This window comes from Sturnus vulgaris, chromosome 13, assembly GCF_052056855.1.
Source record: "Sturnus vulgaris isolate bStuVul1 chromosome 13, bStuVul1.hap1, whole genome shotgun sequence".
Classification (NCBI taxonomy): domain Eukaryota; kingdom Metazoa; phylum Chordata; class Aves; order Passeriformes; family Sturnidae; genus Sturnus; species Sturnus vulgaris.
In genome coordinates this window covers 12493865-12506327 of record NC_142255.1, presented here as the reverse complement: position 1 = coordinate 12506327, position 12463 = coordinate 12493865, and the positions used below count along the sequence as shown (strand labels likewise).

General features: G+C 40.7%; 1 protein-coding gene across 7 annotated transcripts in view; it reads left to right on the top strand.

The window, feature by feature from the left end:
- ARNT2 (aryl hydrocarbon receptor nuclear translocator 2) overlaps window positions 1-12463 on the top strand; it is a 96954-nt gene that overhangs the window by 42345 nt on the left and 42146 nt on the right. The gene's annotated exons all lie outside the window — the stretch shown is intronic.

Here is a 12463-nt window from a genome sequence, read left to right as displayed (position 1 = left end):
CGAGGCAGGGAGCAGGGTATGTCATGCCACCCATGGCACAAAGGCCCCTCAGGACAGTTGGGCTCCCCAGGAATCCGTGCAGACTGTTCCAGCTGAACAGTTAAGGGGTGCTGAAAGTGCAGAGCAGTGACTGCAAGAAAATTATGAGAACCAGAGCCTCTACAGCTTTCATTTTCAAGTGATTTAAAAATGATTAAGTCACTTCACTTGCTAGCTGACAAAGATTAGTTGAGGTTACTTCTGGACAAAACTTGTATGCCAAGTTTAGTCTTGGCATGATCTTTTATTGCCATATTTTCTAAATGCAACAAAGTGGAACTTTATGATGGAAATGGTGACTGACCACAGCAAAAGTTGAGCTGATAGGCGTCCCTTGAGAAGAAAAGAGCATTGTGTGACAATTTTCTGTGGCTCATGTATATTATGGAAGCATTGCTCCAGGTTATACAAGCATAGATTTGGGCTGGGGAGCCCGTCTCACAGAACCTTCTTATAGTAGGCTGTCTTGCAGAGATGATTTCAGCTTAGGCAGTTTTCTGTCCAGCTGCAAACCCTTGTTGCCAAGCAGTTTGTAGACACAGCCACAAAATCCAGATGTTGTAGATAGAGTCAAATTGTAAAAATGAGAAAACTAGTGTTCAGCTCGAGAGAGGGAAGTGCCAGAGAGCAGGGGCTCACGAGTGGAGAAGCAGAGTAAGGCATTCCACAGCACTGAACAGATGATAAATAACCATGTGAAAGAGAAGATTGGGGATAACTTTTTCTCCTCAACACATAACCTTCCTGAAAATCAGCACAGGATTTTTTGTGCTGTGAGCTGCATTATAGTGCCATGTCTGTTTTCCAGCTCTGATTTCTGCATGATCTTTCTTAGAAGGAAGGTGGTGATTCTCATACAGACAACCAGCCAAGTGAATGCAGATGTGTTTTGAACTCTGACTTTCCATGAATTATTTAGACCTCAAGCTGATACAGAGAAGATCTGGATAAGACTCCTAGCTGGCTTCACATATAAAATTCTCCAAAGAAATTCAAAGACTGAGTTGAGGCATGACAAGAAACACAGTCCTGGCAAATACAATCTTGTTCTGCCTTAACGTCATCATCAATAATAGTAAAACAAAAGTCTAATGGAAAAGTAATGTATTATCACAACAATGTATGGGTTGAATTCTGCATTCTATTGGCAAACCGCTGTTTTAGATTCTCCACATTCAGTTAAAAATTTGATCAGTCTATTTATTAAAAAAAAAAGGGGTAAAAAAAGTCTATTGCAGGTATTTGTGCCAGAAGTTCTATACCAAAAATATATTGTCAGAAGGTCTGTTTTTCTTCTGTCTTTTGTGAACATTAAGATAGTTGTCAAAGATTGATATTTTGCTACTCAGAGCTCTTAAAATCCCTGGAAAAAAATGAAAAGGAATAAAAAATCCCTTTTTTCAGGGAAGCATATTTTTGCTGAGATGGTTGACTAAACAAGAAGCTGTCATAGAGCTCCTTTGGGACTTTGTTCTGTAGCCTTTGGTTCTGAAGAGCACATTTGTCAGAGGTTTATGCATCAGAAAGATACTCTGCATGTGAAGGGCTGTTTCAACTGACAGGACTTGATTTCTTTATTATTATTATTTTTTTTACTTCTATCTGTGAGCTCTTTTAAGTACATGAACCCTAAAGAACCATCTGTCTCTGAAACGTGCCCAGCCCAGCAGATTAGGAAGTCAGAGAACAGAGAATTAAAACCAGATCCCAGTATTTTTGATTTTAACATCTTAGTACAGGATGACTGACCTAGTAAGACTCTTGCCTCTGGGCAGGTAGGGAATGAGTTGTATAATATTTTGTTTATGGAGAGTTAATAGCTACTTGTGCTTTTTATCCCAGGATAAAACAGAGCTTTTCACTGAATATCCACGAAGCATCACAACCTGTAGAGTGAAGACAAGCAGGCACCCAGTAAACAACACACAGCAAAGCTGGTGGGATGGGGAGGAGAGAAAGTTTCCATGTCCTGCATTCTTTTATGTCTCTGCAGAACTGTCCAAGACTTGACTCAATTTTTTATGGGATTTTCCACCCACCCACACATACCCACACAGCCCCCACTTTATTCCTTGGTGGGTTGGAGGCTGGAGACAGCTGTGTCAGGATTATTGTACCTGCAAAGGAAGGTAACAGAGAGATTTCTGAAAATAGATGCTTCAACACTCTTGTTGCCCTGAAAAAGAAGGAATAATTCTTGAAACACACTGCCATGTATAGAATGTATATGAGTGATTGATGTGAACGGCATATTTCAGGCTCCAATCTGGTTTTTTTTGTAGAAAAAGCCCATTTTGGCAAGGCATCTTTTTGTCTTTTAAGTGTGAAATCTGGAAAGAGATTTGCCTTGTTGTTGACAACTACCAAATCATCATGTGATACCTGTTTTTCAGTAGAGTTACGTGGTCCCACTGGCATTGTGGAGAGTGAAGAGGATGTTTCAGATGTGAGACTTTCCATCCACACCAGCCCATTGCTGGGCCGTTGTTCCAGAGTAAAAGACCTGCCCACATTTTTGTGGACTGCTTGTTGTCATAGCAGGAAGGTCACAGTGCCAGCCAGAGACAGCCTTAGAACTTGGGCAGTGCCAAGCATAGGAATTTGTGGATTTTCAGCTTTAGTTTGTTTAGCCCGCAGGATTTTTACATGCAGGATGGAGGAAATGAATGTCCTGCTTCTTCCATCTCCATTCTGTTTGCAAGTAAATGAATTAATGCAAGAAACAAGGAACCTGTGACTGTAGGGCATCCTAGAGTGCCATTCCTGCCCTTTGACACACCAGACAGTAGCAGAGAAATAAGAAAAAACAGTCTGCTCTCGAAAAGTTGGTATTTTCAAATTATCATATTTTAAATGTATGGTACATTTAATCTCTCAAGCATTCCAAGAGAATTTTGTTTTCTTTTGGTCTCTAGAACTGTTTCGGGGGGGGGGGGAAGAAAAATCCCAAATGTTGGGAGAAGCCAACTATGTATAAAGGAGTTCAAAAGCAACTCCTACACAAGCACAGTGACCCAGTGGTCTCCCTGCTGCTGACACATTCCATTTGGGTGGATAGTACTGGAAGGAAAACCAGTGATAATAAATTACATTTTTTTAAAATTACTTTAGTAATTATAATGGTGGTTTAAAGAGGTCAGTACATGCTTTTGCTAAAACAAGGAAACAACTTTAGCCTAGTACTCCTGAAATAAACTTACTACACCTGATTAGCATTAGGGAATGCTTTTAGGGTGAATTTTCAGGTGTTTGGACATGCACATGCAAGTGGGTTTTGTGGTTCCTGTTTCTATTCAGTCTTCACCTTGAGTTTCCCACTTGGAAACTGCTTCATTCTTGGGTCTGTTATTACAGATGTTGGACTGGATCACTTTCACTTGCTGGGTTTCAAGGGTGGTGGGTACTTCTTTAATGTTTGATATTTGCTCAACCTCCTCTGTTTTGTTAAACACCATGAGATATATGGAGTTAGTGAAGTTTTCTCCCCTTTCAAAAATACTGGTGTTTTACAAATACCTGAACAACTTCTTTGGTTACCACGTTGGCAATTAAACAGTCCAAGTGTGCCTGGAGGGTTTTGGCACTGGCAAACTTGGAACCTTCTCAGGTGCTTCAGTGCTTTGATGGCAACAGATGCTGGGAGAATGCAGCCTTAACTTCTGCCTTGTGGAACAGGAGCTTTGAATGTTGTGTTGTCTCAATGAAGTCAATACAAGGCTCTAAAATATTTTATTATTGGTGGTGAGTTGTAGTAGCAGCCTAGGGAGGCGTGGGGAGGAGGGCTGCCTTGTGTGTAGTAGTGTTCCATCCATAACTGATTTATCCCTGCTGCTGTCATCTCTCCATCCTTAGCTGAGGCTCAAAGACAGCATTTCTTGGTCTTTGATCCTTCCCTGGCCTTCCACCAGCTTGTTGAGACCATGGCTCCTTCTGCTCCTCTCTGATACCCTGCAGGGAGCTGCAGCTCACACCCAGAGTGGGAGCATGGCCCATGGACAGTGTTCTTTAGTTTGATCTGATTTATTGCAGTCCCTAGGATGTGAGATTTTGCCATCAAACGGTCTTCTTTCTATTTTCATAGTGTGGAGACTTTTGCATGTGATTTTTAAGTGTCTTGAGTCCTCAAAAAGAGAATTAAAACCTACAATGGATGTTTTGCCCCACACACCTTATTTTAATTGAACTAAAGAAGTAGCCTTTAAAAACAACCAGACAGCATCCTTAAGCCTTTTTCTCCTCCCTCTCTTTCCCTTCTCATGTGTTTAAATTTAATTCTGTCCACAGAAAAGTATCTTACAAGGTAATCTTGTGGTCATTATTTCCTCTAATGAGCTATTCCATGGTGTGTCACCACAGCCAAATTTCAGAACCAGACAATACTAATATTTACTAACAAAGCATAAATCCCAGTTACTTGAGTTTGATAATGAAGAACAAATAATATAGAATGCCAGGAGCTGAAGCTTTTTTGGCAAAAGGCCTTTTTCAGTAAAGCTTCTTGCTGAGCATCCAAGTGAAACAAATAGGTTAGTTTAGAAGCTACTTACAACCTTTATGTATTGATGTATTATGCAGCTGTGAATGGTAAAAGAGTAAAATACATATTCCAGTCTTATTTTGGATAGCTGTTTTGTCCTGGGAGTATCTGCTGATGATGCTTTGCAGTGTCTGGGGTTTCCATCCCTTTTTCTAGAAAGTCCAACTGTCTTTTGAGGAGCTGTTTGTACCTTGGATCACTGGCAGGTGTCACTGGGATAGTTTTCTCCTGCTCAGTCTTTCCTTCAGATACATCTGATATTTGTGACAGAAGGGCTACTCCAGCTGCCCAAATCATGGAGCCATGAACTTTGCCATAGGTACTTGTTTGGGAATGAAAACATCTGCAGAGATCACAGATAGATGCTGTGTATTCGTGTGTACAGAGAGCTTACACATCTGTATGGGTTTCAATAAGATATTTTACTTCATATTCTGAATGTGCCCCATACTTTCAGTAACCATTCTCGAGAGTTCAAAATACATTTAATTAAAGTGTTTAATGGATTGATTTTTTTGAGTTTTTTTGTGTTATAACTTAAATTTCAACATATGCTTTGAATTATTTGCTCCAGTTTCAAGTCCAGTTTTTCCAGGTCCATCAGCAGAGAGACTTGCATGTGATCTGTAACACTATCCCTTCAGATAGTCCCTTAAAATTAACTGAATTGCAAGACTGAAAAGCCCACATAGTTTTCTTTTAAATTTAATTAAAATGATGCATATTTGCCCAACACTGTGTAGAATGACATGATGCAGACTGGTTAGTCAAACATGAAGGCAGGAACAGCAGGGGCCTTTTGGCCTCATGAGCTTTTATAATAACAAGTTGTATTAAGCAAACAACTGTGTAACATGAGGGGTTTCTTATTGAAAAATAAGAGGGGGTGAGAAAGCTTTTCAGTTTCCCCCTTGTGGGTCAGTGTCTCCAGTTGGTAAGTAGGGAACAGACAGATATTTAAAAATAGGTGCATTTCAATTGCATTACTCCTTTTTTTCATTTTTTAACTTTGCTGTTGATTGGATCAACTCTTCATTCTATTGTAGGAATGTCATAACTTGACTCTAATGCTTATACAACGCCTTTTGCAATTAGATGATGTAAACCTCAGCATATTTTGAGAGGTTCAAGTAATCCCCCTGAGAAGCTAGGCTAGTGAGGAGAGTGAGCTTTGATGGTTTATATTTATAATCATGGAATAGTTTTGCTTGGAAAGGACCTTAAAGATCATCTCTGTCCGTGCTTCCCCCCTGCCAGGGGCAGGGACACCTTCCACCAGACCAAGAGCTCCATCTAACCTGGCCTTGGGCAGTTCCAGGGCAGGGGCATCCACAGCTTCTCTGTGCCAGGGCCTCACCACCCTCAGAGTGCAGAATTTCTTCCTCATGTCTAATCTAGACCTGCCCTTCTTCAGCTTGAGGCCATTTGTCCTTGTCCTTTTGCTCCACACTCTTGTAAAAAATCTCTCTCCATCTGTCTTGCAGGCTCCATTTAGGTACTGGAAGGGGCACTAAGGTCACCCCAGAGCCTTTTCTTCTGCAGGCTGAACAATCCAGCTCTCCCAGACTGTCTCTATAGCAAAGGTGCTCCTGCCCTCTGAGCATCTTCATGGCCTTTGGGCTAATTTGTTTCAGGTTTTATACTGATATATCCAGAGGCTACCACTGCATGTAAATAGGACATTCAGCCTGTAGTCTTTTCTTGGAAGCATAAATTTAAGCTGATTGTGCCCTGTTAAGCATATAGATGTCATGAGATTTTTATGGACCTGCTGAGAATCACTGTGCATTATATTACTGAGTATTTTATCTACAGCTGCAGCATATTGAGAACTTGTTAGTCATGTGAGCTTATTCCTAGCTGCACCTCTGGTGTTGACTGACTGCAGGCAGAAGAAATCATTCCTTTGGCTTCAGCGTCCTCACCTTTGAAATAACAGTAAAGGTGTAGAAATCCTCTGGAAGTTGCCATGATGTCTGCTAACAGCAAATACCTGCTCCAAGCCAGTTGTTTATTTTGTATGTGGATACATTTATTTATCAGTGTATTGCAATGCAGTGGTGTGTGCAGTGGGGTAGGGCTATGGGGCTGCTTCCTGTAGGATAAAACAAGCATGTGAGGCCAGGGAAGCCCCAGCCTGTGAGATCTAAAGCAGTCTCATAACTTCTGGGTGAAAGGCAGTGCCAGCTTTGGAGCAAGAGCAACTTAATTTTATCCCTGCCATCCCACGAGTTTCTTGGTTGGTTTGTGTGCAGTGTGATCACAGCTGGGAAGTCCTGTGTGGTCTCTGGTGTTGTTCCAGGCTGTGTGAGCTGACCGATTTTACAGTTCTGCTGTATTCTCAGGGGATGTTTGTATACCAATGTCCCCTTGGCTTCGTTCCCATGGAGAATTCGCCAGGCACAAAATCCTGCATGGCAGAGGAGAGGTTTAAGTGCTGTGCTGCTGAACAGCAGGCTGGTAGGTGCTATGCCATCCTCTGTAGAATCAGGCCAGCCGGGAAGCTGGAGTGAGACCTATATGTGAAGAAACCTTATTTGCACCTGCAGTGTTTCTTGGTCCCTGAAACTTCTGAAAGGATCATGATTTTAATATCATGGAAGATTTAGATTGCATCAGCCATCTCCATATGATAGGAACGTGTCCATTTTTGTCACCCCTGCCATGTCCTCTGTTTCCTGTAAGCCAGGGATGCACGTAGTGGTTCTGGTCCATAAAGGCTATGGTGCCAGTGAGGGGTGACCTGTGCTACCAGACATCTTCAGGCAGAATCAGGGGCTCCTGCACCACAGGGGAGACAGTCTGGAGAACAGACCATTCACTCTTTGACAGATGTGAAGGAGGAATGTTACAGTAAACAGGAGTATTAGTGGGTATTTTCTTGGGAACTCACTTGATGTGAGCGAGAGAGGCAGGCTGTAAAAATCAGCTCTGGCTTTGGGTGCACTGGGTAACTGGTGCCAGTCTTGTGGTTCTGCCCTTAGTTTGTGATTTGAACTTAGGATGGTCTTAAGTTCTCCCTGTGTTCTGAGCATTGATGCTGTTCCTATTGCTCGTGTGTTTGCTTTCAGTGAGGGGGCAGAGGGATGCACTTTTTGTCAGTACAGTTTTATTCGGATTGTATTGTTTGGTATGCACTCTGATGTGGGTCTGTGCATGGTAGGTAAAGTCTTTGCTTTTATGAGCCTTGCCTTTATGTAAATAGTAAACCCCCTAATGCTAAAAAAAGGCTGTCCATGTTTTGGGTTTTTTTAAATTTGTATATTTTGCTATTTGTATATTGTGTACTTCTTCTGGTTTATGTAAATGTGAGTTCCTGGAAGGAGAGTCTTCAAATACTGTGTTTGCAAGGCAGTTGTGATTCTTAATGTGTTCTTAATTTTTTTTATATTGGAATCCACAGGGTGTATGTATATTTATTACACTTAATAGAGCTTAAAGCACTTGCTGAGCTGCACTAAACATGAGATAAAATTGTATCCCTTACAGTTGTGAGGCGTACATTGTAAAGTTCTTTTATTTTGGTTTAATTGTTGAATTAATGCAGAACAATTGCTCTGGCATAAGCTTATCAAGAGTAATTTAATATAAATTGATCAAATTTAGGCTATTTAGTCTTATTGGAGGCATTTTGTTTATTCATTTATAGTACATCTGTTGTTTTGAAGAGTAGCTCTGTCAGCTGAGCACCTCAGTTGGTGTAAAGCTGAATGCTCAGCTGTAATCGGTGCCTATGTGTAAACTGATACATGGCAGTTTCAAGAAGAGTTACACTTTGTTTACTTAACTTGACTGTTTGTCCCAAGCATTGACCTGGATCTTGATTCTCCACAAACTGTAGAACACTCAAAGATTTTTAAGCTGATCTTTTCTGCTAATTTCTAAAGACTTAATGTACTAATACAGAGCATCACCACAGAAATCCTTTGTTCTCTGACCCTTCAGTTTGAGGGTGAGCTTACATTTGGAGCTGTGTTCAGCAGCAGCAGTACCTTGACCATCACTTTGTTTTTATTTTTAATTATTTCCTCTTGTTTTCCTCCATCATGGTCTTGCTTTTTCCGGTTTTATAGTAAGATAAAGATGGTTTTAGTTTTCATAAGGATTTTTGGGTGCAGTATTCCTCTGTTCTGTTTGTCTTCCTTGAGCAGCCTGTGGAGTATTTTTGATGAGCACAAAGTCATCTTTTGTTGTCTTGTCCAAACCAAACTTAGTTTATCCTTTATTTTATTTTGCCTGGAAGGAAGTACGTGGACAATCAGTGGCTGAGAGTAATTATGAAATATCTAACTTTGTAAGACAAGACATTATCATCTGAAAGGTGAAACTTACTGGGTTGCTGAAGGTATAGAAGTCAAGGTGAGAGTCCATATATTAATTCAGACTGTTTCCCTACCAGGTCCATGATTCTGTGCAAAGCAGGAGTCCATGTGCTGATGAGTTAGAGGGAAATGGAAAACTGTATTATGGACTTTGCCAATAATAATTTTGTGCACATGAGGCCAAACTAAACTTCTTCTGAGATCTATGAGCTGGGTTTTTCCATGCTGCAGACTGGATGTGGGCACTGTATGGTTACTTTAGACCAAACCATTTCAACTTGCACTGAAATTTTTGCAGAAGAATGCCCTTATGTAACAACCTTTCTTTCTAGTTACAGACTGCAGCATTCTTAGGAACTGGGAATCCAGCAGAGAAAGCATTTGTGGTAGAATTAGATGTTGAAGTATATGGAATTTTGAATAAAGAAAAAAAAAAAGAAACCACCAAGAAACCCCAAAAACCTGAACAAAGTAAAAAGAACAGACTGTGTTTGATTACCAGGCCATAAACCTTAGCATGCAGTGTGTAAACATGGAGGAAAATTTTCTAACAGGCTGGTGCTATTGTATGAAAGTGGATTTGAGCCAAATTCCCAGATTTGAAACCCCATGAACTCCAGTAGGCCCAGGCCAGTGCTTGGCTTAGGTTCATCTCAGAACATTGCAAGCACAGAATACAAGTTTGAACATTCTCAGTAGCAACTGGAGATCCAGAAGGGGAAGGTTTGTTCATAATCCAGTCGCTGTTTGCACACACAAGGGGCACATCAGGACCAGCATGAACATTTGCCTCCTAGATCATCATGAGAATGTTTTTAGAGCATCTTTGAAAATACCCTGCAGGAAATGTTTCTGGCATGTGTCCCCAGTACTTGAATCTGTTATCTCTTTACTGGTGAAAGCTTTATGTGGCTTCTCTTAATTCTACCCAAATAATGAACTTGCCTGTTGTCCTCACCTCCGTGTGCCTGTGTTCCAGCCCTTTCCTGTCACAGCAGCTGACATCAGGCTCCTGGATCACACAGTGCTTTCCTGCTCAGAGAACAGCTGGTCTATTACAGGTTGAAGCAATACTGCCTTCTGGATAGGGACTGTAGTGGGGAGATTTCAACAAATTATCAATTACACCCAGACCAGCCAGAGAGATTTATGTGCCCATTTTAATCAGCATTGTGCTCTTTGGTTTGCTTTCTCCTTCTCAGCAGAGCAAACCCTGATTTCCTCTGAGTTGTGCAGCTGCTGTAAGGGGCAATAAGACAGCAGTGTCAGTCACAGCAGTGCTTCTGTGCTTGCTGCATCCCAGGGTTGTGTCTGGAGCTGGAGAGGGGAAAAGTTGAACACAGAAATGAGTACATGCAATTAACAGTTTATGGGGAAGCTCGTAAGAGATCCAGCTGGTGGTGGCACTGGGCTGTTAAATGGCTCTTCTGAAGAAACTAGAAGGAGAATTTAAAATAAAAATGCACACATACACTGTTCAGTTAACAGAAGTTGTCAGAGCATCCTGGAATATTTCTTATTAATAAGAATATAATTTCCAAGTTTAACATCAGATGTGCTTTGTGCTTGTCCCATGGAGAAACCTAAATGAGCATTTATCACTGAGGATGCTGGAACAGATAGGAATACTTTATAATTCTGTGACAGAGCTATCATCAGGACATGCCACTTGAACTGAGCTGCCAGTGTGACTAACGTGCAGTTTATGCCAGTTAGCTTGATTTAGTCTATTAATCTATAATTAATTATAATTCTATATATCAGTATTTAACTATGATTAATCTATAATTCTTCCTCTTTTTAATTTAATTTCATCATAAGATTCTAGTAACAGATGAGACACAACTCCTTGTTCTATTTCAAAATCTGTAATGTATTGTTAGAGCTCTACAAGGTTGATGTATGAATGCTGGACTATTGAAACAAGCTGCTGAGAGAGCTTTGTCAAAGTATCAGTACAGCAAACATTTCTCTGACTCACATACCCCCTGCAGTGATTTTGTAAGTCAGGGCAAAATTTAGAACTCTATTTGTTATCTGGTACATATTTTAAAGACATTGCCAAACAAAAAGCTAAATTTAAAAATCCTGACTTTTGTTATTGGGGGGTTCCAGACATGCCAGAGGAACATGTGTCAGCAATTTTAGACCTAGTGGCCACATAATTGTGAAATATCCTTTATTTTTAGTTATAGATGCTCTTGGATGATAAACACAGAGAAATTTCTATTAGCCATTTGAGGTACATTCACTGTCAGTGCTTTTTGATTAATATTGGCGTCTCTTCAAGAATTTGTATTGGAATGAAAAAAGAAAGTGCACAGAAAACAATTTTCTTTTTTGTGTGTATGACACCCATTCTCCTTTGCCCTAGGAGAAGATTACTTTTAGTGGTTTGATTTGACTGGCCTGTTGATGCAGACAGCCATTGGATCCTGCACATATATTCTGTCTTTATGTGCTTTATTGTATAATGCCTTCATTTTTGAATGAGCTTGCCTCCTGCCTGATGGTATTTTATTTCTCTAAATTGTCTGATTAGTTTGGGGGGATGGGGAAATGGACTGTGACTTTGGCTATAGAAAATGAGACAGACTGTTCAATGTAGGGAAGGGAAGAGTGTTAGAACTTCAGATCCATCCTGCATCATGGGGTCAGCACAGCTGAGCTGGGAAATGGGGTGTGATTTCTTCCCAGCTCATACCTGAATCGTAGACCAGGATTAACATATAGCCCAGTGCTTTAAATTGAAGCACCTTTAGGAGTTCTTCCCCAGGCTTGCTGACCTCTTAACCATCTGAAATATACCTTGGAGATAACACCAAATGAGGTCTGACCTTCTGTTGCCTGGGGTGGCTTTCCTCCAGATGGAGTTATCTGGAGTATGCCTTAAAACTAAAATGCTGCTGCCTCGTTCCTTATCTTAAAACTATTATGTAAAGATTTCGTTTCCATTCATGGGTGGAAGTAAATATTTAGAGGTAGAGTAATTCTGAACTTAGTGTTTGGCAGTAGGTTTATTTCAGAACTTGATTTTTGGACAGAGACTTTTAGGTCAGTCTGGTGAGGGAGACTGGGAATGTATTCTGCATGTTTCCTTCAATTCAATTCATTACAGACAGAATAGGTGTCTTATATTGCTGTAAACCTGTCTATTTATACCACACTGAAGACTTAGGTTTGTATAATTTCAGTTACTGAAAATACCCACCTTAAATATGTGGGTCTGCTCATGGCCATGTGTTGTCAGCACTGGTGGCTGTCATTTAATTGCCTGGCAGCTGTTCCACTGCATTTCTCTGGCCCACTGTCACTTTTGTGGCTGCATCCAGCCCTTGAGCATTGTGGATGTGGTCCAGTGATTCATTTCTAGTCTGTGCTAGGTTTTAGTCATCTCTTAGCATTTGAGCTGTAGATGTGAAAATCTTTTCTGTTAGTTCTTTGGTGATGAGCAGAAGGATTCTGGGTGATACCCAGTGTCCTGATCTGAACCTGTCTGCAGTAATCAGTCTTCTGTTTTAAATGAAAAAATTAATCTGTTACCCCCTTCCTACTTTTGCATGCA